This window comes from Lactuca serriola, chromosome 5 (assembly GCF_051521515.1).
Source record: "Lactuca serriola cultivar US96UC23 chromosome 5, Lser_US96UC23_V15, whole genome shotgun sequence".
Taxonomy (NCBI): domain Eukaryota; kingdom Viridiplantae; phylum Streptophyta; class Magnoliopsida; order Asterales; family Asteraceae; genus Lactuca; species Lactuca serriola.
Genome location: NC_136412.1, coordinates 262,071,778 through 262,097,097, shown reverse-complemented (window position 1 = coordinate 262,097,097; position 25,320 = coordinate 262,071,778). Strand labels below are relative to the sequence as shown.

General features: G+C 35.1%; 1 pseudogene; it reads left to right on the top strand.

Annotated features, from left to right (window-relative positions):
• Positions 1 to 866: 866 nt before the first annotated feature.
• On the top strand, positions 867 to 989 carry LOC145055794 (U2 spliceosomal RNA; annotated as a pseudogene).
• The last annotated feature ends 24,331 nt before the right edge of the window (positions 990 to 25,320 follow it).

Sequence of the window (25,320 nt, the reverse complement as noted above, 5' to 3'; positions counted from 1 at the left end):
ACTAAATTCGAATATAATGTTATTTATTGAGCGTTTTTTTATTCTAAATATATTTGTTCGGTAAAAGTCATCCCGTAAATGTTAGAATCGAATTGGAAGTGATTTTAGGTGAAGATGATGAAAAGAGCGGGACATGTTGGTTGAAAAAGCGGATAGTATCTTGGAAAGGAACAGCGAACAATTACGGGAAACATAATGTATGGTTGAATATTCAATACCTGAGAGCGGGATGACATAACGAAGAAAGGGTTGCCCGGAAAAATAATTTTTGTGAGGTTTTTAAACGAGTAAGAAATGTGTTGGATATGATTATAAATTTATATGGTTTGAAGATGTAATGTGATTTTTATCAGCAAAACAAGCTAAAAGGATTGTGTTGATTAAAAACACATATTTTGATAGAATGGATTTTAAGAAGTTGGACTTATCTGAGAAGTTTGAGTTTTTCCATTAGCTGTTGTGTTTACTTAATAGATATGTGATAAAAACAAAATGGAGAAATTAAAGCAAAGCATAGTAGGTACATGAGTGGAAGGAGCCATTTGTAATTGAGCATGAAATGAAGTTGTGCTGTTTGTTGGCGTGGAGTGAATTTAAACTACAGAAAAATAAGAAAAGAAAAAGAAATGCAATCATAAACACATATGCATATGCAATAGTACAGTGTAAGTTTGATTTGAATATATATATAGAGAAAGTCAAGAAGTAAAAGAATAATACTCCATTGAAGTTGTTTTTGTTGGTGAAGGAAGGGAGCTGGCATTGAAAGCGAAAGTGTCTGCATCCGAATTCCCACATTGGGTGAATGAAGGAAGCAGGCAAGAGGGAGGCGAGTACAAAAAGGGAAGCCCTGGAGGGGAATAAGCATACCTTTCTCGGCCTTTTGGCTAAGATCAAGTGTAGTATCTGTTCTTATCAGTTTAATATATGATATGTGGGCCATCGACCCACTCGATATTAATCTTATTTTTCATGGGGGAAGACCCATTACACAAACTTAAATTTCATGTTACCAATATGGTAATTTCCAAGAGACTTAAAAATCTGTTGTTTTTAATGATATATTTTCATCAGGAGATGAAACAAAACAAGGTTATTTGTTGAATGAATATGACTCATCCCTGTGACAAAATGGACTTGTTTCAAATTATAAAAAAGTGGGAGTCCATTTGAGTGAGACTAGTTGGCAATATAGGCCTGAAGAGCCAACACTTGTTATCCTTCCACTGTCGGAAGCGAGGAGTTGTCGCAGCTCTGTGAAGCCAGCCTAACGCATTGCCCCCTTCTCTAGGTTCCAAGAGACCCAAAGCCTTCGCTCAGGCCACGTGAAACAACTACCGACTTGGAACAGGCAAGTCAAATTACACACCACCAGACCCAACCTAACTCGACCAAATCATAATCCAACCCACTTTAATACCCCCACTTGGGTTACAGGCAAACGTTACCAGGCCCAGTGATGAACAATCTACAAGATAGATTTATAAAATCGTCTTGGAATCCTTCACACACCAATGTGGGAGCAGTCACTAATATAGACGTACACAAACTTAAATTTCCTTTTGATTAACAATTCCACCAACACATTGTAATTGGACTTCGTGTCATGTAAAACAAAACCATCTCCAACGACATCAAGGGATTTTGGTTCTTCGAAACCATCTGATAGTTTCTTTGTAGTCCAACTTATCATCAACTTGTATGACTATCCTGGTACCCCACAAGCAGGATTGCAGTGGGAAAGACAATCAATCTGAAGAGATGACGACAAAGGTCCGTCTTGTTGGATTAGTTTCTAAGTCCATAACTATTTTGGTATGTAGTTGACCCGATGGTGCATGGTCCTTTTGGGTTGCCTTCACCAAAGCAACTTGATAGGATGAATTATGGAGAGAAAGGATTAAATATGATTTATTAATATATTATGGGAATAATATATTATAGGAGAAATCATATTGTTTAATTAATATTAGTCAATAATTAATTGGTAATTAGTTTTGTGACTAAAAGAGATTGATTAAACTTAAGGGACTGGAATTGTAATTATAAAATAATTGCAATTTGGGACATGGATTGCCTTTTATTATAAGGTGGACGAATTCTATGGGGGAAGCCCATATGAAATCGTCCAAGGCCTTAAGGAAAGGGCTCCATGGGTTCCTTAGGGCTTAAACATCCAAATTAGGGTTTCCTTGTTAGATAACCCTAATTGCCTCCTATATATATGGATCCCTTATGACCCAAAAACATGGCTAAGCTTCTTGCTAGGGTTTTCACACAGTTTTGGTAGCCTCCAACCTCTCTCCTCTTCATCCTCTTGCTTATGGTGTTTGTGAACCATTAGAGGAGTGACACTTGTGACTCTAAGCCTTCTAAAGTCAATACAAGGAGATTTGGGATTGTTATTGCTACATAACAATCAAGGTAACATTATAAACCTATTCTTATATTAATATGATTACTTGTATGTTAGAATTAGGGTTTATAGTCTTGGATAACTTGCATGTACAATAGAGAAACCTAGATCCAAGCATTAGGGTTTGTATGAGCACATAGGATGTTCTTAGGACCAAAACCCATCAGTGGTATCATAGCCTAGATTGGTTTCTATTGTATTGATGCTTGACATGTTTGAAAATTTTGATTTTTTGGTTTATGGAGGCTGGACTCGCCGAGTCCATGCAGACTCGACGAGTCCAAGCTTGACTCGACGAGTCAACTCGTCAGATGGAGCATATCTCGCGATTTCTTGCTGTTTTTGCTTATGGAAAATTGCCTTATCGTATTAGATCAATATAAATCCGATTTTTTGATATATATATATATATATATATATATATATATATATATATATATATATATATATATATATGAGTATATTCTTGATCTAATTGAAGATATTTATCAATTAATAAAATATTTGTTTCCTTATGTGATAATTGATTAATTATTTTGATTAAATTGGTAAATTGTTTTGCAAGAAATCATTAAATAAATCAAATATGGATAATTATGTGATTAAATGTTAATTTAGATTATTTGTTATTTGATACTTGTGCTTTGAAAAGTTTCATATTTTCCCCTTTAGGTTTTATAGTTTAAATTTGACCTCAAAAGTTTTGTTGTTTTGAAATTTAAATAGTTGAAACCCTATTGTTTTGAAAAAAGGTTTCAAAACTTGCCCTCAAGTTTTGGAATTTAAATTTTGATGTATATTTAAATTCTAAACCCTAATGTTTTGAAATGTTTCAAAACTTGCCCTCAAGTTTTGGAATTTAAAAGTTGATTAAAAGTTTAATTAGGAATGTTAAATTCTAAAACTCTAGTATTGTTTGAAAAGGTTCAAATCATACCCTTATGGTTTTATTAATTAATTAAGGAGTATAATTAAAAGAGGTTTAATAAATCCATAAAAGTTTAGGTTTACAATTTAATTGAATTAAAAGTATAATTGTTAAATTAGACCACCTAGTATTTTAAAAGTGTAAAATACACCCATTAGTAGGCCTCATTCACGAAGCTGGTTTATAAGGGGTGTTTAAGGAAATTGCCTATAAAATGGCGATTGAATGGGTATCCACTCTTACCCACCGCACTCTTGACTAGTGGAGGGTCGTTAGCCGAACGGGTAGGATAGGACGAAACCTTCCATTATAAGTATAATGAATTACTAAAGTAACTAAATGTTTTACAAATTCCCATCTTAGTTACTCAGGCAAAAGTGAATTGATGCAATTCCATGAAATTACACTTTGTGCCCTTGCGAAGACGTTAGTGGAGCGTGTGTGGTTTACCGGCACACTAAATGGTTCTAAGAAAAGGTAGCAAAGGGTGACTCAATGTTTGTCATAGTTCGGTGGAGCGTGTGTGGTTTACCGGCACATCGAATAGGTGACTGTAACATGTGAGGGCACCATGTAAGTTTGCATGGTTATTCACACCCGCTTTGTGATCCTCGGCATCCCAGTCACAAACTAGAGGGGCATATCGAGATTTAAACATGTCATTGAAATGTTCAATGAATCTCATAGGATCTAGGAGTTTTCATAGAATTAAAACTTAAATTTCTTTTTCGTTTTTCATGGTGGAAATTAGTGAATCGTCATTCACTTACCTTCAAATGTTCTGCAATTTGGGTTATGGCATCCCTCTCCCTAGTTGTGGAATATTGTGTTGGGTCCTAGCCTTAGTATCTCATTTGGGTGATTTAATAAGGACTCGCTCAATCAACTAACTTGAATTCGTTTTCTCCCGTTTTGTAAATGTCAAAGTTTGACAACTATGGTCTTCTCAAATCCCGTGGAACAAGCATTCCACATGAAGATGATATTCCACGATTCGATCGAGGAACAAGCGATCATACTTCACTTCCTCCTCCTCCTCCAATTATTCTCCCTAACCCACAAGTTCAAAGGCTTGAAAAGTTCAAGATCACTCAAGCCCTTTTGGTAAGTAAACATAAAGAAGGAAAGTCGGTGTGTGCACACATCCTAGGGATGAAGTCACACATTGATAGGTTAAGAATGTTGGGATCCGTTGTCTGTAAGGAGATGGCTGTTGATTGGGTTCTTCAGTCACTTCCTAGCTCATATAGTGAGTTCGTAAGAGAGTACTATATGATGAACCGCGACCTGACCCTCATAGATCTCACCTATTTGCTTATTGCTGCTGAATCAGCAATGGTTTGGCGCAATAGAAAAGCAAAGTTGATTGGTGAATCTGCCTTCGATACCTCTATGGATATAGACAATGGCAACGAAAGACATGCTATGGTCGAAAAGTTTGATCATAAGAGAAAGGCAATGTCTGAAGTAGTTCCATGTCATGTTCCAAAAGAGTAAATTTGCTTTTATTGCCAAGAGAAAGGGCATTGGAGACGAAGCTGCCCCATTTACCTAAGAGATCTAAGAGATGGGAGAGTCGAAACGTATGGCTCTAATATAGGTAAAATCCATTAACTAACTCTTTTAAGCTTCTATTCTAGATTCTTAATACATAATGTGATAAGATTGCAATTGATGTTTTGTAGGATCGAAGAAAAGAAAGGAAGCTTAAGGGAAGAAGCGAGCAGAATCTAACCGTGAAGGAATGGATTTCGATCGCATTTCTTGAAGATTAGATTTTTGAGCTACTACTTAGAGTTAGAATTAGATTGCTAAGAAAGATGTATTAGCATAGTTTTTCAATGAATTGCATTGTAAGGACAAATTTTCCCACAATAAAATAAATTTTGATTTTATATTATTCATTTATCCTTGCAATGGCGTATATGAAAAATTGATGTTTGAATATTAGTAATAATGGATTTGGTTCTTATTATGTTATTTATGGAAAGTCGAGAATTTACCAAATAGGGAGAGTTTCTCATCACCCAAGTTTCAATTGAACAGAAACTTGGAATCATGCAACTTGGTTGCACGATAAATGAGAAATCTCATATTTGATAATTAGACTAATTCATTGACAAAGTGTCAAGTGAAGGACTAGGAGATCGAGTACGCAAAGTTATGTGTTGATCAAGTCCACCATAAGAGTAACAAAGATATTCGTCATGATTTACTAAAGGTTTAGTAAATGTGATTATACTTACAAGATTAAGTGTAATTCTAGATTGATTGAAAAAGGTTTAAATCAATAGTAGAACGAATAAGAAGAATTCAGTAGGCAGAAAGATAAAAGTTTCTCCATTGTAAGAAGAAGGGAGAGTACCTTTTATGCTTTATGATGGGTCTTAATGATTAAGAACCATATCTCAATTGATCCTCTAAGTGAGTCTTAGTACAATTATATGTCTAAGAAGAGGAATCAAGAATTGAAGAAATGGTTAAATAAAGAAGTCAATCATGCTTCGTTCCAATAACAGGTCTTAAAGTTAAGATTGTGACAATGAGTGAAAAGTATTAAAACATTCATCAAATGTGGAAAGTTGTGATGTCTTAGATAAGACAAAGACCAACTAGAACCAATTTATGAAGTGTTTTGATAAAAGCTACACTAACTCTTGAATATTTGTTTGTCAAGAAATGGTTATTGACAAAAGAATATTATATGTCAAGGAGTCAGTAGGAGTCTTAATGGTATTGAAAGGTTTCAAGAACAAATCAAAATAGACCTTATTGATCATCACTAGCACACGAGTTGAGGTTTACAACCTATCGTATTGACATTATTTTGTTTCTGTGCCGCTCCGATTAAGTTAATTATGCATGTGAGTTCTATGAGTTCTCATTTGAATGCATAAAAGGCAAGGACCTTAGTCAATGAAAGGTACATTGATAGGAAAGGGTGAGCTGCTTAACTACTTGGAAGACATGGTGGGCAGCTGTGTTACCATAAGGCAAGAAATCAAGATTAAGAAAGTTCGATCCATATAAGTTTGAATTTGTCAGAAACCTTGGTTTTAACAAATTCACATGCATAGGAACACATACACCGTTTAAATCTAAGTGTCATAAGATTTCCTCCTTAATGAAAATGATTGTGAGGAAATGCTTTTACTAAGAAAGATTTTAAGAAGATAGTGATTGTAAAATTGCATTCTCGAATTCGATTATGGTTACGGTATCCCTTTCCATAATTTGAATTGTGAGGTTTGGCAATTGTTTACACACACATGAACTATCTAAGGCAAAGGTGTATAAGTTCAAAGAGCCTTGATAAAAGATTATCAAAGCACTAAGTATTAGAAACATGAACTTAAGAAATTCAATAAGCATTGTTTTTCTGAAAGTTAAGTTGTTTCTGAATACATGTCAAAGCTAGTGGGAGCATAAGTGTTATGTTTTATAGTAATCATCATGATAGTGGGAGCATAATAGTTATGATTGTATGATTATTATGGAAAGTATTGCAAGTTGGCAATATTAATTATAGAAAACAAGAGTTATAAGTCGTAAGGGTTGTAAAGTTGTTTTGCTATAATTAAGGGAGAGAATATTATGCTTCATTTCAAATCTAAAGGATTAGGTTGAGAAATGTTAATAAATTTAGTCAAGGGTACATAGTGTGTTCTTAAAATTTCGATTATGATTACGACATTCCTTTTCACAATTCGAATTTTGAGAACATAGCAAATAAAACATTATGCGTCGTGTCCCATACGCTTCGGGTATAGGATCGATTGCAAATGCTTTAATGTTTGACCATTCTAAAATTTTCCAAATGTCGAGCGCATTTAGAGGGAAAAGGGACTAGAATTGGTTTTGACTAAAATAATTAAACAACTATCAAAGGACAATCCAAAGTTTGACGAGGATTGGTCGCTTGTGAGTAGTTGGAAGCATGGTATTGGATGGACCATATCGACATTATTATGAATAGAAAAGATTCTATTAAGAATGAGTTGTCATATGGAAATTATGGAAATGTTTCCATATTGGATGGACCATATCGACATCATTACGAATAGATAAGATTCTATTAAGAATGAGTTGTCATATGGAAAATATGGAAACGTGTCCATATTGGGAATTGAATATTGAAAATCTATGACTAGATTAGAAACCTTTATGCAAAAGGATGTTCAAAGAATGTACTTTGAGTGATAGACATCACGTCTATGGAATTGTCTTGTAACAATCTCCGATAGAGGAATTTGTAATTTCATTGGCAATAGTCTTTGTGACTTTGGTGCAGTGACATTACGAAAGGATCATTGCATAAAATGTTAGAATCTAGCATATTCTATGAGTAGAAAAAATTTGATATTCTTTCACTTATGAAAAACGATTTGGAGTTATGAAATGAGTATGATTGGAAATGTGTTCAATACGATCTATTTCACAAAGTGAGAACCATAGGTAAACATTGTGTGCATGTTACGAGCATGGGACAAGTGTTGTAATTCAAGTAAGAAGTTGATTACCCGAAACGACAAATAATGAGTAATCGATATGGTGATAAATAAAAGGTGTTTTATTTATACTCAAAGGTTTGAGGCCATATGGGATTAGTATTATTCTTGTGTTTCACATTTGCATGTTTTGACTTCCAGAAAAATTGAGTTTATGAAGAATAATCGAATTATTCGAACAGGCCACAGTCGTTCATGTGTTGGAAGTAGATATGAATGAAGACTGTCGTGAATTGGTGTGTAGATCGTCTAAAAGAGTATTAGACATAAGCAGATGTTTGCTGCAACGTTCATGAGTGCTTATGAATATGATTTGAGCATTAGATTAAACCCACGCTCACTTGGATCACTCCATGAATTGTATCATGAGTGATTGGTGAGACGATAACATCTTATATTCTTGAAACCAAGATGTGTGAGTTGTATCTTGCAAATCGGTTGCACATTGATAATATGTAAACGCACTAGTAACTTGGTGTTATAGAACATATTGTTGTGTGTGATTCGGTGAGTAAGTGCAAGCAAACATTGTATCAAAGTTTATCCGTTCCTTTTAACCAAGGTAGGATAAAAGCGATATCTTTGGGCCCCTCGATGATTTAGTGATGACAAACGTAAATGCTCGGCCGGGCTAGGGCTAATTTGATTTGTTCAATTAGCCAGTCGTCATAAATCGGGAATCGAGATATAGTACAAAGAGAATGATTTGAAATCATATCTCATATGATATCTAGAATGGAGGAATATATGATCGCTTATCTAAGGACACGCGTATCTGATAGGATCAGAGTTGACAACGGCTTTGGAAAGCTACGATTGCAGATCAGGATCTGAAGTCATACGCATAATAGTTATTAGACTTATCCAAGTGGGAGACTGTTGGATTAGTGTCTAAGTCCATAACTATTTTGGTATGTACTTGACCCGATGGTGCATGGTCCTTTTGGGTTGCCTTCACCAAAGCAACTTGATAGGATGAATTATGGAGAGAAAGGATTAAATATGATTTATTAATATATTATGGGAATAATATACTAAAGGAGAAATCATATTGTTTAATTAATATTAGTCAATAATTAATTGGTAATTAGTTTTGTGACTAAAAGAGATTAAATTAAACTTAAGGGACTGGAATTGTAATTAAAAGATAATTGCAATTTGGGCCATGGATTGCCTTTTATTATAAGGTGGACGAATTCTATGGGGGAAGCCCATATGAAATCGTCCAAGGCCTTAAGGAAAGGGCTCCATGGGTTGCTTAGGGCTTAAGCATCCAAATTAGGGTTTCCTTGTTAGATAACCCTAATTGCCTCCTATATATATGGATCCCTTATGACCCAAAAACGTGGCTAAGCTTCTTGCTAGGGTTTTCACACGGTTTTGGTAGCCTCCATCCTCTCTCCTCTTCATCCTCTTGCTTATGGCGTTTGTGAACCATTAGAGGAGTGACACTTGTGACTCTAAGCCTTCCAAAGTCAATACAAGGAGATTTGGGATTGTTATTGCTACATAACAATCAAGGTAACATTATAAACCTATTCTTATATTAATATGATTACTTGTATGTTAGAATTAGGGTTTATAGTCTTGGATAACTTGCATGTACAATAGAGAAACCTAGATCCAAGCATTAGGGTTTGTATGAGCACATAGGATGTTCTTAGGACCAAAACCCATCACGTATTACTTATAAAAGCTTCGGGAAATGTTGTCCCATCAAAACATAACACCAACGCCAAATAGAAGCTTCCGCCCGCAATGACGACACTACCGTGCAATCGATTTACTTTTTATGTAATCTGATTTAATGTTTATGTTATTGAAAATAATCATACTTCACACATCATACTTTTTGTTTAAACAATACAGAACATGACACAATTATATATGAGAAACCAAGCACTTCAACTTATATAGAACGGAATACGATATACCGTAAACACTAAACCTAGAATCTCATAGACTCCGACTTGCTTGATGGAACAATTATGGACCGATCGGCCGGAAATCTATAATTTGCGCCTTATCGGGGGATGTTTAACCCAAACCCTAATATCTACCTTAGGGTCTCTCGGTTTAAGATACAAGGGAATTGAAAACGCATCATTGACATGACGATTTGTTTGTAATTTTTCTTCGTAAGCGGTACCTATTTTAAATTGCAAACTTGTATTTAACATAACGAAATAAACCCCTAGTTAAAAGCATGTAACCATTTCTTAAATACAAATAACTTATTTGAAATGGATCATTGAAATGCCATATTGTGGGGACATCTCGATAAACTGATTGCTTTGTATTAGCCATATTAAATATATAAGAAGCGCTAGGACATATGTGATTTTATTTTTGGTAAGAATTTTTTTTTCAAGATTTTTCTTTGCAGGCACGCATCAACATACATGAAGAGAACCCGAGTTAAATCCCTAAGAACATTTCCAATCAACGACTAAGTTATTGAGATTGGATTTTTGAAATGTTATATTACGTGGACATCTGGATAAAATTAATTTTGTGGCTAAATTCTGTTACATTATAGAAACTTTCTACATGAGACTCTCCCTTGGCCCGAACCTCCTGAAAATTCTAGCTCTTCCAAGTGGTATCTCATTGATGTCTCGGACCCCCCCTCCCCCGGAAGGAGGCCTTCTTCGCATTCCACCTAAGGGGTACAGGAAAAGCCCAAAGTCAATCATAGGAAACAGGAGGCCTTCTTTGCATTCCACCTAAGGCGTGAAGGAAAAGACCAAAGTCAATCATATAGAATAGGAAAAGTAAAGCTTTATAGGGTATTCAGTCCATTTCTGGCCATGTGCAGGTAGAAGGGGTAGAAAGCATGTTCTTTTGGTACAAATCCTCTTTCTTCATTGAAACTAGCTAGCTATCTTTGAAGTCAAGTACTTAGCCGCAAAGGCAAGTCCAGCACGAGCACTACCCGATTTATTTCGGTAATCCCAGAGTTAATGGCTCATTTCACTCTTTTTATTTAAGAAATACGTGGAGTCACTGGCTTCCTTTCCTCCTAACCAAGTCACAACATGGTCTATGTAACTGAGCTAACACATATAGGAACTTATGTGATGTTATTTTTATTATAAATGTTAAAAAGTGACATATCAAACCGATACTGCAAAGCTCAAATATATTTTCAAAATACAACACCAGCATTACATAAGTTAAAAAAATCAAAATCCTAGTTATTTTTCGGTATAAGGGCATGAAATCAAGTGTTGGATGAAAATGAAAGATGAATACGCTTCAAAGTGGTAAACCACATACAATGTTAATTGTGAAATGTTTTGAAAAAAAAACTAGGGTTGACCTCTATGTAGCGTTCTGGTGGGCGCGCGGAGGGGGGGGGGGGCATTGTTAATGGATGTTTGGAAAGAAAATCGAATCAAACGAGAACTCTAATTTAAAAAAGGTGGGAAATTTGTCTTTCACGACATTTGATACAACTTTTTCAGGGGGATTTGGAGATGAAGGATCTATGGAAGATAATTTAAAATATAGAGTGGTTGTAGATGTTTATATGGTAAGGAAGTTGTTAGGGATGAAGCTTTCTATTGTCAAATTCTTAGATGTTGATAATAAGTAGTGTTTGATTCAAAACTTTTGCACCATATTGATTGGGAGATTTCTTTTATTTTCTTCGACTGCGAGGTTTATAAGGGAAGATAAAACAATATGAGCCCACACAGATCAACCAAGACCACAAGTAAATTCAAATGGTAAGAAAACTCAATTTGGGAAGGAAATTCAAAATATTATGCCTCGATGTCAACGGGGAAGGGGAGACACATAGTCAACATGAACATATAATATTTTTTGGGAATAAAATATATGTAGATTGTGCTTGACTTATTGTGTATGGATCTTGGGTGTCTTCGGAATGTGAATCTCAACGAAATCTTGTATAAGGTGTGTAGTGAGAATGATTTAACGAAATTAAAGTTAACTGTATTGTGGGATGTGGGTGTGTATTGAATTTAAGTATCAAAATCCTTGCATTAAGTTTAAAAAATACGAAGAGAATATTGGTACTTTAAGGAGATGAGGTTGTTAACAAATAACTTTTTGGTTCATGAAAGGATGGTGTGGCTTGAAATTGAGGGCCTTCCTTTTCGAGGTTATGAGCCTGCTAGGGTTCCACAGGGCTGTCTAGAAAGAGTATGTGGTCGTTATCCATACTCTGCTGAATAACTAGATCAACAACAACAACATCGAGGCCTCTCATCTGTTTATCACACATCAACTATCTACCCATGTTCTACCAAACATATTAGTAGATAAATATATATATATATATATATATATTTATACATAGTTTAAAACCTGTATAGCATTCTCATTTAACACATATTCCAAACCACAAATGAGACACATACACATAACACGTATTTCATAGAGAATAAATCATATCTATGAGATAGAAGAAAGTGAATATACATTCACACATATAACAACAAAATATACACATAACACGTATTTCGTATAAAATACTTCATAATTATGCGTTAGAACAAGGTAACTACACACTCACTTGATCAGAAGATGATCGGACAACACTACGACTGGTTGAAGTAGTATTCTTCGGTAGATCTGGAAGATCTTCACAAAATCGGGCTTCTTGCGGGCAGAGCTTCGGCTCGGGAATTGCACTTCTCGGGATCTTCGGGGCTTCGGGACTTGCTTTGGGGCTCAGGAATGATACCAGGGCTTCGGGGTATAAGTTACACGCAAAACGAGGTAAAAACGCGAGAGAAAGGAAGAAATAAGTAATAGAACTCGGATGCACTCGACATCTATTTATAGGGGCTGGAAACCCGAATTACGCTGGGCGTAATGTGGATAAGGTCGCTGACTCCCCACCTTTGGATAATATCGGGTATTTATAATTAAATTTAATATTTTAATTATTTATTAAACTTCAAAAACTCATATCTTCCTCATACGAACTCTGTTTTCGACGTTCTTTATATCAACGCGTAGGTGAGACTACGCTCTACAACTTTCATTTAGACTCCGTCGGCTAATTTTGACTTTATTTTTATTATTTATTTTTAGTAGGCCGGGACAGGAAAACTCCGTTATAAATTCATAATTTCTTCATCCGACGTCCGTTTTTATCGTTTCACTACAATTAACGAGATCTTCGATTCTCGTTTAGATTGTTTCGGCTAAAAACCGCTCGGTCTCAAATCGAGTATTCAGGTTGCATACTGCTAAGTCGAAACTTCAGAAAATCATAACTTCCTCATACGAAGTCAGATTTGGACGATCTTTTTATGCACGCTCTCGGTTTAACGAACTCTACAACTTTCATTTAGATTGCTAAGGCTAAATATCGCTCTAACGTAAATTTCACTTTTTACGTCATTCAGCGTTGCCGGTTCTGTCGCGAAACTTCGACAGATCATAACTTCTTCGTTATAACTTGGATTTCGACATTCTTTATATATTCGGAAAGTTCGTTACGACCACTACGTCTTTATGTATCGATATCGGGCTTATCTAACATTTCATTTTCACACTTAATTTCATTCTTAATTCATTTAAGCCACATAATTAAGTACAAAACACATAATACTCAAATAATACACTTCTATTATTTCAAAACGGGTTACAAAGGTTAACCTAGACTATTATATCAACATTAATGACAAGCCCAGAAACACAGGCGTTATAATTGTTAATGGATGTTTGGAAAGAAAATCGAATCAAATGAGAACCCTAATTTAAAGAAGGTGGGAAATTTGTCTTTCACGACATTTATTACTATTTTTTCATGGGGATTTGGAGACGAAGGATCTATGGAAGATATGTGAAAATATAGAGTAGTTGTAGATGTTTATATGGAAAAGAAGTTGTTGAGGATGAAGCTTTCTTTTGTCAAATTCTTAGATGTTGAGAATAAGTAGTGTTTGATTCAAAACTTTTGCACCATATCGATTGGGAGATTTCTTTTATTTTCTTCGACTGCGAGGTTTATAAGGGAAGAGAAAACAAATTCAATCCAGACAGATCAACCAAGAACACAAGAAAATTCAAATGGTATGAAAACTCAATTTGGGAAGGAAACTTAAAATCTTATGCCTCGATGTCAACGGTGAAGGGGAGACACATAGTCAACAAAAATATATAATATATTTTAGGAACAAAAATATATGTAGATTGTGCTTGACTTATTGTGTTTGGATGTTGGGTGTCCTCAGAATGTGAATCTCAAAGAAATATTGTATAAGGTGTGTAATGAAGAATGATTTAACGAAATTAAAGTTAATTATATTGTGGGACGTAGGTGTGTATTGAATTTAAGTAATAAAATCCTTGCATTAAGTTGAAAAAATATGAAGAGAATATTGATACTTTAAGGAGATGAGGTTGTTAACAAATAACTTTTTGGTTGATGAAAGGATGGTGTGGATTGAAATTGAGGGCCTTCCTTTTCAATGTGTGCTTGTACATCTGTTGCATTCAAGAAAATTGCAATTTCTTGGGATGAAGCTATGTTTATTGACAGGGATAAAAAAAATAAAGAAACGTTTAAGGGGGGAGAATGTGTAAAAACTAACATAAAATCACAAAATAGCAGAGTTTGTTACGGTGGAAATTGAAGAGGTGAAGTATAAAGTGTGCGTGAAAGGGACACTACTAGAAAAAAGGTCTTTTACGATGCTCATTGCACGTCGTAAAACGCTCAGACGACGCGCAAATGCACGTCAAGAAAGGCCCTGTCATAACGAGAGACGACACGCATTTATGACACATTTACGAGAGACGACCACCAAGGTACGTCTTATACTTGAATCTTTTAATATTCCTTTATCTGCTTATGATCTTGAACTCACGTCATTTGATGATACTGTGGCTTATTTTGATTCTGTAATTGTGTATGCTAGTACTGAATCTCAAAAAATAAATATGCAACTAGGAGAGACACAAAGAGAATTAGAAATAAAAAGAAGCAGAGTAGACAAACTTGAATTACAGCTCAAAAATGTAAATTGTGATAGGGATAATCTTACAAATGATGTTAGGTTATTGCTTGCACAAAGGAACATATATTGTAATTCAGCCAAAAGATTGTATGCAAAATTAACTGCTTTACATCATTTTTCGGATATTAGCAAAGAACAACATAGGAAAATTTTACCTTTTCTTGAATATGAACGTGAAAAAGTTGATGTTGTTTCTTATGATTGCGAAAGTACAATTGCTCAATTTGACAAAATACCTGATGATAGATATGCATATGGTATTGTCAAAATTAATGAATTCTTGAATGCTGATGAGTTGGTTGATATTGTAAATGAAAGTTTGACAAAGAGTGAACAAGTGAAAATTCTAAAGAAAACTGAAAGTTCAACTCTTGATTCTCAACTCAATTATGTTGATGTCAATGACAATTCAGATAATGTGAGTGAGATCAGTGAAATTGAAGAAGAAGAAGAGGTTGATTGTTCTAAATTGTCAATCATTAATATCACATCTAAGATCAAAGGTAAAGAAATAATAGTTGATTCGATAGTTAAAGATGAAGCTGATAAATCTTCAACTTCGCAACATTGTACCTTTGATAATGTGGAGGTTGAAAGCTGGAAAACTGATGAAAATTAGGAAAACAATGAAGGTGTGAAGGATTCACCTAATACATCTCCAAGAGTTGTTGTGAATCAAGTGTTTGATAATATAAAAGAATTTGACAAAATTCTAAATGAAAAAGGTGCACATTATTTGGAAACCAACATAATGGTATATCCAAATTTTAAATGTACAAATGACATCATTTTTCCAAATCAAGTTTTTGTCACAATTGGAAATGTTGAGAACATTAAACCTGAATTCATCAAAATGGTTGAAAATGATAATCAAAAGTCATCAACCGCAGGGTTCTTTTCAAATCAAAATACCGAAGAAAACAATTTAACGAAAATTTTTTATGTTTTTCAAGAGAAAAAGCCATCACAAAAATGGGTGGCTAAAGGTGAAAATTCAAACAAAGTTTTTGAAAAAATTGAGAAATCAAAGGTTGAAGTAAAATTAAATTCTCATGAATTTAAGTTGATGGTTGGAAATTATTCAACAGAAAATAATGTTTCAAAAAGAAAAGAAAGAAAAACAATTTTTTGGCAAGTTGTGTCTAATGATAAGCCAAAAGTTGAAAACGAACAAATTTTGAAACCAAAATCATCAAACTTTCAAAGCAAAAACAAACAAAAAGATACAAGTTGTCACAGACCAATAAATTATGTTGATAAAATTCCATTTGTTCGCAAATATGACAACAATCGAACATTTGAGACTTCACAAAAATTTGTGAACAATCAAAAGTTTCGAAATGTTGGAAAATTCACGAATACTTCATCACCTTTGAACAATTCTAACAAAGCTAAAGTGAAATTTTTACTAAAACAACCAAATTTTCCAAATCCTTCAAATTCACAACCAACCAAAGTTTCATACTCAAAAGAAAAATCTGATGACCATACAATCAATCGTTGGCTTGAAGGAAAAGACAAAAAATATCAAAGTGCGAAGTTTTCAGAGCAACAAATCAAGAATGCATTTGACAAGTTCGCAAATAATTCTTCCACTGCTAGTTCATCATCTCATCATTCGCAAGTTCCAGTTCAAAAATGGAAACCGGTTATCAAAAATGCGAATGTTGTGAAGGATAAGATTACAATCAATGGAAATCCAAAACTATTGAACGACTATATTTCAATATCTAGATCTGATGATGTTGATATAACAGATTCTGTCACAAACAAAGTAAAAATATGGTTTTTAAATTCAAAAAAAATTGTTTCATTCTACTAATGATGGACCCAACAAGTCTTGGGTTCCTAAATTTTTCCAATAAATGCAGGTGATGTGTGACGAGCAATATGATATGAAATGGTATATTGATAGTGGTTGCTCTCGTCATATGATTGGAAGAAAGGAAAACTTGCGAGATTATAGAAGCTTGGAAAATGCTGGAGTAGTCAAATTTTGGAATAATCACAAGTGTCAAGTGAAAGGCTATGGGAAAGTCACAAATGGACAATTCACTGTAAACAGAGTTGGTTATGTTGAAGGACTTCAACATAATTTGATAAGTGTGTTACAACTTGTTGTTGGTACTGGAAACCAAGTTGTATTTAATGAAGAAGGAAGTATCATTTCAAATGCGAAATCAAATGAAGTACTTCTCAAATCCAAAAGATATGGTGATATGTTTACACTGGACATCAAACCAATTGTGGGAAAACCTGCTGTATGTTTACTATCAAAAGCATCTAATGATGTCAGCTGGCTTTGGCATAGAAGATTGTCACACTTGAACTTTCGCAATATTAACAAACTTGTCACTAAAGATTTAGTTCGAGGGTTACCTATACTAAAATTTGACAATGATTCTTTGTGTGCAGCTTGCAAACAAGAAAAACAACATAGAAAAGGTCATTCGATTGTGATCGATTCAAAAATCGTAGAACCATTGGAACTTCTTCACATTGACTTATGTGGACCGTCGACTGTTGCTACAATCAATAAAAAGCGGTACATTTTGGTTATTGTAGATGATTTTTCTCGATTCACATGGGTATTTTTTCTCAGGTTAAAATCTGAAGTTGCTCAGATGATGATTGATTTTATCAAAAAGATTGAGCTTAGTCTGAAAAAAATGTTCGCAAAATTAAAAGTGATAATGGTTCTGATTTTAAAAATCAAATTCTTGATTCTTTTCTCACAAGAAAAGGCATTTTCGCATAATTTCTCATCACCATATACTCCGCAACAAAATGGAGTTGTTGAAAGAAGAAATCGATCTCTATGCGACGCAGCCAAAACCATGTTAACATATGCGGATCTTCCTCAATATCTATGGGCTGAAGCAGTTTCAACTGCATGTTTTACTCAGAATCGATCATTCATTCATCGAAGATTCAATATTACTCCATATGAAATAATCAATAATAGGAAACCTAATGTCAAATTCTTTCATGTTTTTGGTTGCAGGTGTTTTATCATGAATCTCAAAGACAATTTTTCCAAGTTTCAAGCTAAAGCTGATGAAGGCATATTCTTAGGATATTCGCACAATTCAGTGGCATACAGAGTGCTCAACAGAAGAACAAGAAAAATTGAAGAAACTTTCAATTTAACGTTTGATGATTACTATCTTAAACAAACGGATAGTAAATTTGAAAATAAATCAATACTCGTTAATTCAAATACTCAAATTGATAATTCTGAAATAAATGATTTTGATTATGACTTAATTTTCAGAATTCCTGACAGGGCAATTGATGCGGAAAATAATGCTCCTGATAATCAAACATCATCATCTTCAAAACATACTGATGATTCGACAATTACTACAACGTCAACATCTCGCGAAAGTGTGCCTGATGTTCGTATGGAGGGGGAGCATACGATCAATAATGCAGACAATCAGCCAACTTTAGAGGGGGAGAATGAAAATAGGAATCATCAAGTTGAGGGGGAGCATTCACAAAATCAATAAGAATATCAAGTTGAGGGGGAGCATTCGCATAATCAACTCGAACATCATTTTGAGGGGAGCATGATGAAACACAGACAATTAATCTTGATGAAAATGATGAGTTTCATGAACTAAATGATAATTTTTCTGTTGCAGGATCTAAAAATGAAGATATATATGAAGATGCACCATTGGAATTTGATCCTAATTTTCCACCACTTGAGAAATGGACAAGAAATCATCCAAAAGATCAGGTAAATGGTAATCCACAAGATGGTATGTTGACAAGAGCTCAAATTCGTGCGAAAAATGAGGTACTGAATGCGAACCAAGAACTATGTATGTTTAATGTCTTTATTTCGAAAATAGAGCCAAAGACAGTGAAGGATGCTATGGAACACTCAAATTAGGTTGTTGCTATGCAATCTGAACTGGCTGAATTTGAACGAAACAAGGTTTGGAGATTAATTCCTAAACCTTCTAATGTTTCGATTGTCGGATTAAAATGGATTTTTAAAAATAAAACCGACAAAGATGGCAATATTATTCGAAATAAAGCTAGACTAGTGGTTAAAGGGTATTCGCAACAAGAAGGAATAGACTATGAAGAAACATTTGCTCCTGTTGCAAGACTCGAAGCAGTTTGCATATTTTTAGCATATGCAGCACACAAAGACTTTGATGTTTATCAAATGGATGTTAAGTGTGCTTTCTTAAATGGAGAACTTGAAGAAACAGTGTATGTTGAACAACCACCAGGATTCATAAATGAGGAACATCCTAATCATGTCTATATTCTTGACAAAGCTGTTTATGGGTTAAAACAAGCACCGAGAGCCTGGTATGCAACTCTTACAAATTTCTTGAAACAATCTAAATTTAAACAAGGATCAGTTGACCCCACTTTGTTTCGCAAGAAAATTGGGAATCATCTTATGCTTATTCAAATTTATATTGATCATATTATTTTTGGCTCAACTGACCCAACATTGTCAATTGAATTTGAAAATCTAATGAAAAGTCAATTTGAAATGAGCATGATGGGAAAAATTAATAATTTTCTTGGATTGAATATAAGACAGAACAGGGATGGAATCTTAATCAATCAAGAAAAATATACGAAGAACTTGCTTGAAAAGTTTGGAATGACAAATAGCACGAAACTAAGAGTACCAATGGCAGTGGGTACAAGATTAACTCCTTCATTAGATGCTCCTGCTGTTGATTTAACATTATATCGAAGCATGATAGGGTCTTTATTGTACTAAACTGCAAGTAGACCTGATATTTTGTTTTCGGTTTGTAATTGTGCTAGATATCAAGCTAATCCCAGAGAACCTCATTTGACTGCAGTGAAAAATATTTTTCGCTATCTTAAGGGTACAATTTCGTTAGGAATTTGGTATCCTTCGAAATCTGGATTTTTCATTCAAGCTTTTTCAGATTCAGATCTAGGAGGATGTACTTTGGATAGGAAAAGTACAAGTGGTGGATGTCAATTGTTGAATGGAAAGTTGGTAAGTTGGCAATCAAAGAAACAAACTTGTGTTGCAATTTCAACTGCTGAGTCTAAATACATTGCTGCTGCTGCTTGCACTTCGCAAATCATTTGGATTCAGAGTCAACTTCATGATTATGCAATCAATATGAAAAAGATTCCCTTGTATTGTGATTCGCAAAGTGCAATTCACATTTGTCATAATCCAATACAACATTCAAAGACAAAACACATTGCTCTTCGATATCATTTTATCAAAGATCATGTGGAAGATGGGAATATTGAAATTCATTTTGTTAAAACAACTGAACAACTTGCTGATATTTTTACAAAACCTCTTGATGAAAAATCATTTGTTAGAATTTTAGCAGGGTTGGGGATGATTGATGTGAATTCAGTTCCAAAAACTCAAGCATGAAAGTCTCGTTCAACAGTTATGAGTCAAACTTGTTCAGATGTTACTGTTCATCCAGAGGCTTCGCATGGCTTCGCATCCACATCTTTTTGCATTTGCGATCATAACAACTAAGGTTAGGTTTATAATTCATTTTGTAGTTTTTAATTTTTGAAAAATCAAAAATCCAAAAAGATTTTAATTTTTTTTTGTTTTTGAAAAATTAAAAATCCAAAAAGATTTTATTTTGTTATGTTTTTAATTTTGAAAAATTCAAAAATCACAAAAATATTTTTTTGTTGTTCTTTAAATATTGTGTGCTGAGAACTTAGTACAGGGCTTAATGCGAAGAGGTCATGCTTAGGTGTTTCTACGGAAAGGTATCAAATTTTTTTAAAACTAGTTAGGATGTCCCTAAAAGCATGTTGCTGTATGTAGACCAAAAGCCTCAACAAGACTCTATGTGTGAGAAAAGAAAGCCTTAATGAAATTATCTCATGAAAAATTCTTCACAAAAGGCTTATATTCACATAAGTCAAAAGAGCTACCTTACTCTTCTCAAATGAGTTAAGAGTTTTCTGTTTTGTCCATTATAACAGAGGTACACTTCGATTCTTAACCAATCTTTTTTATACCAAACAATTCTTTCAATCCGAATTTTCGAAGAGATTTGTCCTTGAGGTCTTTGATCAAACCAATCAAAACCAAGACAAATCACAAGTCCGTGTTTATGATCTAACATCATGAGACCGTGATGGAAGTGAAACCCAAATATCATAAACCTTAAGGAATTGACGGGGAACATCGTTCCAGATTTTAACGAAACCTTTGTTTCAGTATCAAAATTTCGAAACGCCAAATCATATTCAATTCGCATGTGTGGTCTTGATCAAACATTCGCAACCCACGATGTTTGTTACCCAACAAGATCCAGTTAAATTTTTTTTTTGAATATGATTTCTATGTGAGTTTTATTCGCAAATCCTAGTCATGATAAATATTTTCAAAAGCCAACTTGTCACTGACTACACTGGTCAAACAAGTAATTTCATTTACAATTTCTCACCTTATGTTAAGGCTGATATGTAATGAAATTTGAAATCAAACCAAACTATCTTTTAAAAGAAGCCCTTTGATACTTATCAACAAGTATTCGATTGTAATTCACGGGAAACTACACAAGCTGTTGATTGTCTCTATTGATGATTAACGAAGCAACCTTTGCCTGGGGTTTAACTGCACTCATGTCAAATTAAATTTTTGACATCACAGAATTCCAATTTTTTTTCGTTTCTCATCTTATTTTGTTGACACAATGCACACACGAAATCCTTAAGGTTCTGAGTAAAACCAACTCAGGCTGATGATTTCGCAAATCTGGCATATGACTTCACTTTACATCCCAAAAGTGAAAGAGCCTTGCCTCCATGCGAAGGGTTTTAATGGTTCAGATTCTATAACGGGAAACTTGACAGGCTGTGTACTCAAGATGGTTGGTATTCTATCCGGTTTTCAAGGAGATGGGACAGTTACTTTTTACAGCATGCTTATCTTTTACAGTATTGATCCGATTTTCAAGGTGCCACATCGGATAACATTAAATGCATCTCGCTTTAATTTCAAATCAATTTTGGGTAACCTATAAAAGGGGGATCAAGAACACTATATACGGTTACGCGAACAAAATTCTCACAAACCTCCAAAGATTCAAACTTCTTCATCTTCATCCTTTCTTTCAAACCCTAGAAATGGCAGGAACTCAATCCAACACTGATGAAGTTCTTTCTCAATCCCTGATGAAAATCCAAAGCACAAATTATCAGGTTGATCCGAATGTTTCTTCTTATCCCGAAGAATTGAAGATGCTTATCGTTGCTCTGAAACGATCCTCTCTGGCCACTGCAATGTTCAAATCTTTCTCAGTTCCGATGACTTGGTTGTCATTGGCTGCATCTTCTGCTTCTCACAACTTCACCACAGATGTCATAACCTTCAACCTCATCAACAACAAACGGGTGAAACTCACGAAGAAGATGTTCGTTGAGTTTTTGGAAATTCCCAACAACCCTCCATTTTTCAAACCCGTTAATTCTCAAATCATCCATATGTTTAATGAAATGGGTCATCAACCAGAGCTTGAGAAGATAAGTGACTTTCGAAAGTCTGGGTTGCCGTGCATATGGAATTTCTTATTTGGAATTTTTCTCCGATGCCTAACAGGAAGAACAGTTGGTCTGGATAAAGGGCGAATGGAAGTATATGCCATGGTTATGGGCTTGTACTACGATATCAGTGTCGATTATGCAACCCATTTGTGGAAGGAATTTGTCAAGAGTCTAGAAAACACAAACTCTAAAAAAGGAATTTCGTGTGCGAGGTATTGGAGTTTGATTCTAGAAAAGGTGCACGGAAGAGAAGGGATTGCTGTCCCTGAGGATGTTGAAGTTGCTGAATTCTCTTTATATCAATTTCTGAAGGTAGTAGAAGATAATGAGGCAATTTTTACTCATGTTGCTCGCATTCCAGATGCGATGCTTCGCAAGGTCTCTCAAACTCACAAGGTCTTAGTGAGATATTTGAAAACAATTGATCAATCGGTGCAGACTGGAGTGTTATTAGAGGTTGTTGCATCATCAAAGAAGAAGAAATCTACAAAGAAGGATGCGAAATGTCCATCTTCGCAACAGGCTCCGAATGCAGATGTTCATATTGAAGAAACTTCATCTCAATCGAAGAAAGAAACAATACCTTCCAAGTCTGGGGTATTGAAAAAGATTCGCAAGACTGAGGTGAGCAGTAAAGGAGTTACAATTCGCAGTATTCCAGCTCCGGTCTCTCCAGGAAAGAAAAGGCAAAGAGCTGAAGACGTTGCGAAAAACATGCAACGTACTCTAGCAAAAAGACGGAAGCTGGTGGTTCGAAATGAATCGTCTGATGAAGAGATAGTTCCAGAAACTCCACCGGTGACGTCTATGGTAAATGTTTCCTTACCCATCATTTCCGTTCAACCTACTTCGCAAATATCTACCACCACTCTACTCACAGAACCACTTGAAATAGTCACTACCGAATCAATTTCTGAGGAGGTACCTATTTCTAATACGGTTGTTAACGTATCTGATACGGGGGCACCTATCACAAGTGTTGATACAACAATGCCCATCAGCCTACCAATTACCTTTCCCATTTCCACTATCACTGTTTCCACCTCATTACCACCTTTTTCACTCCCAACATCTACACTCACCTCATCTTCGATATTTGACCATGTTTTGAAACACCCTTTCACCACTCTATTTCCTTCGCAATCACCTGAAACTTCTCAGCCTACACAGCACATGTCCGATGATGAAATGGAAGGAGGAGGTTTAGGAGGAACCTTTGAGGCGTTACACTTTGACTCTGAAGAGGAGGAAATACCGGATCACATGCTTATGTCTGGTAAACAGTTCAAGATTTTGAATCGCAAGTTGAATGCAATTATTCAATCACAAGCAGACTCAGGGTCTAAATCTTCTATGTCCGGGGTAGAAGTGGAATACTTGAACAAGGAGGCTGAAAAGCATATTCTTGAAAAAGTTGATCAGGTGGACAAAAATACAGAGCTTTGCATTCAAGCTCAAGGGAGTACATTTTTGGGTGTAGTAAAGGAGTTAAAAGCTGTCACAAAAGAACGACATGTTTTATTTGTACAGGATGTGAAGAAGGTAAGAGAGGATGTAAATTTCAAGATTCATGAATTGAAGAATGAGATTGCGAAGGAGCTTAAGGATATTCATTCTCAACATATTGAAGTCCAGAAGCAGGTTGATGTGGTGGCTACTGAACTCAACAAGGTTGTTACTGCCCCTATTCTTGAAGCTAACCACAAAGAGACCAAAGAGAAATTTGATCAACTTCTTAAGATGGTAACTGAGCTCAAACAGGTGGTTTCGCAATCTTCACCACAAAAAATCCTTACCCCTGAGTTCTTGTCTCTGAAGGTTAATACTTTAGAGCAAGCAATTCAGAAAGCATTAGCACCCATCGCAACTTTCACTTCTTTACTCCCAAAGAATGCCCCACCTGCTTTCACAGGGGTGCAAGGGGGAGAGACGGGTAAAGAAGATGCGAAGACGGTTGGGAAAGTTATTTCGACCCAACTCAAGACAACTCTTCCTACATTCATAATGCCTGTTTCCTCGACAATTTTGACCACAAGACCAATAGCCAAATGTATATCCATTGGGTCAAAAGAAGGAGAGAGTTCAAGTGTGAAACCTCCAACTAATGACGTGGGAAAAGGGAAGGGCATTGCATACGAAAAGTCTAAGGAGGAGAAGAAAGCCGAAGCTAAAGCAGAGATTGAGCGATTGAGGAAGGTACATAGCATTATGAGGCTCAGGGCTGGTGATCCTCCCACAATGAACAAAGGTGATCCTGAAAAGCTTTATTCATATGAAACAATCGAATCAAAGGTTGTGGGGGTAGAGATGTACGAATTTGAGAAGAAGCCTAAGGTGAGCTATGATATTGCTAATTCGGACAAATGCCAACTGGATTTTCCAATAAATGAAATGCTCTTCATTACTTCTCAATACAAGATCAATGAGAAGTTTGACAATGTTGATGATTATATACACATGAAAAATTAGATTTCATGTTGTATTGGCGAAGAATCCGGAGGAAGTGTGGTCTTTAATGAAAATAAAGAAAGTGCTAACTATCAAGAAAGACGCAATGTTCGAAGATATGCTACAAAATTTTCGATATTTTGTCATGCGAGCTGATGACAAACAATACGACTTCACCATTGCTGATTTTCCTCTGATGAATTGCTATGATCTAATTCAAGTAGCAATGATTTTGAAGCATATAGAGGATCACAAGCTCAAGGGCTCAGAGACATAAGTGTTCAGAGTCGGCTTCGCACATATCAAAGTCTTCATTGATAGTTATTACGATTGCTTAGCAATGACTGATGAAGAATTAGCCACGAGCTTGGGGAGAAAGGTGACAGTTCCATGGGAAACCACATTGACCCAGTCAGTATTATCAAAATATGTTGATGGGGAAATTTGCCTTAAACCTTTTGGCATGGTGTT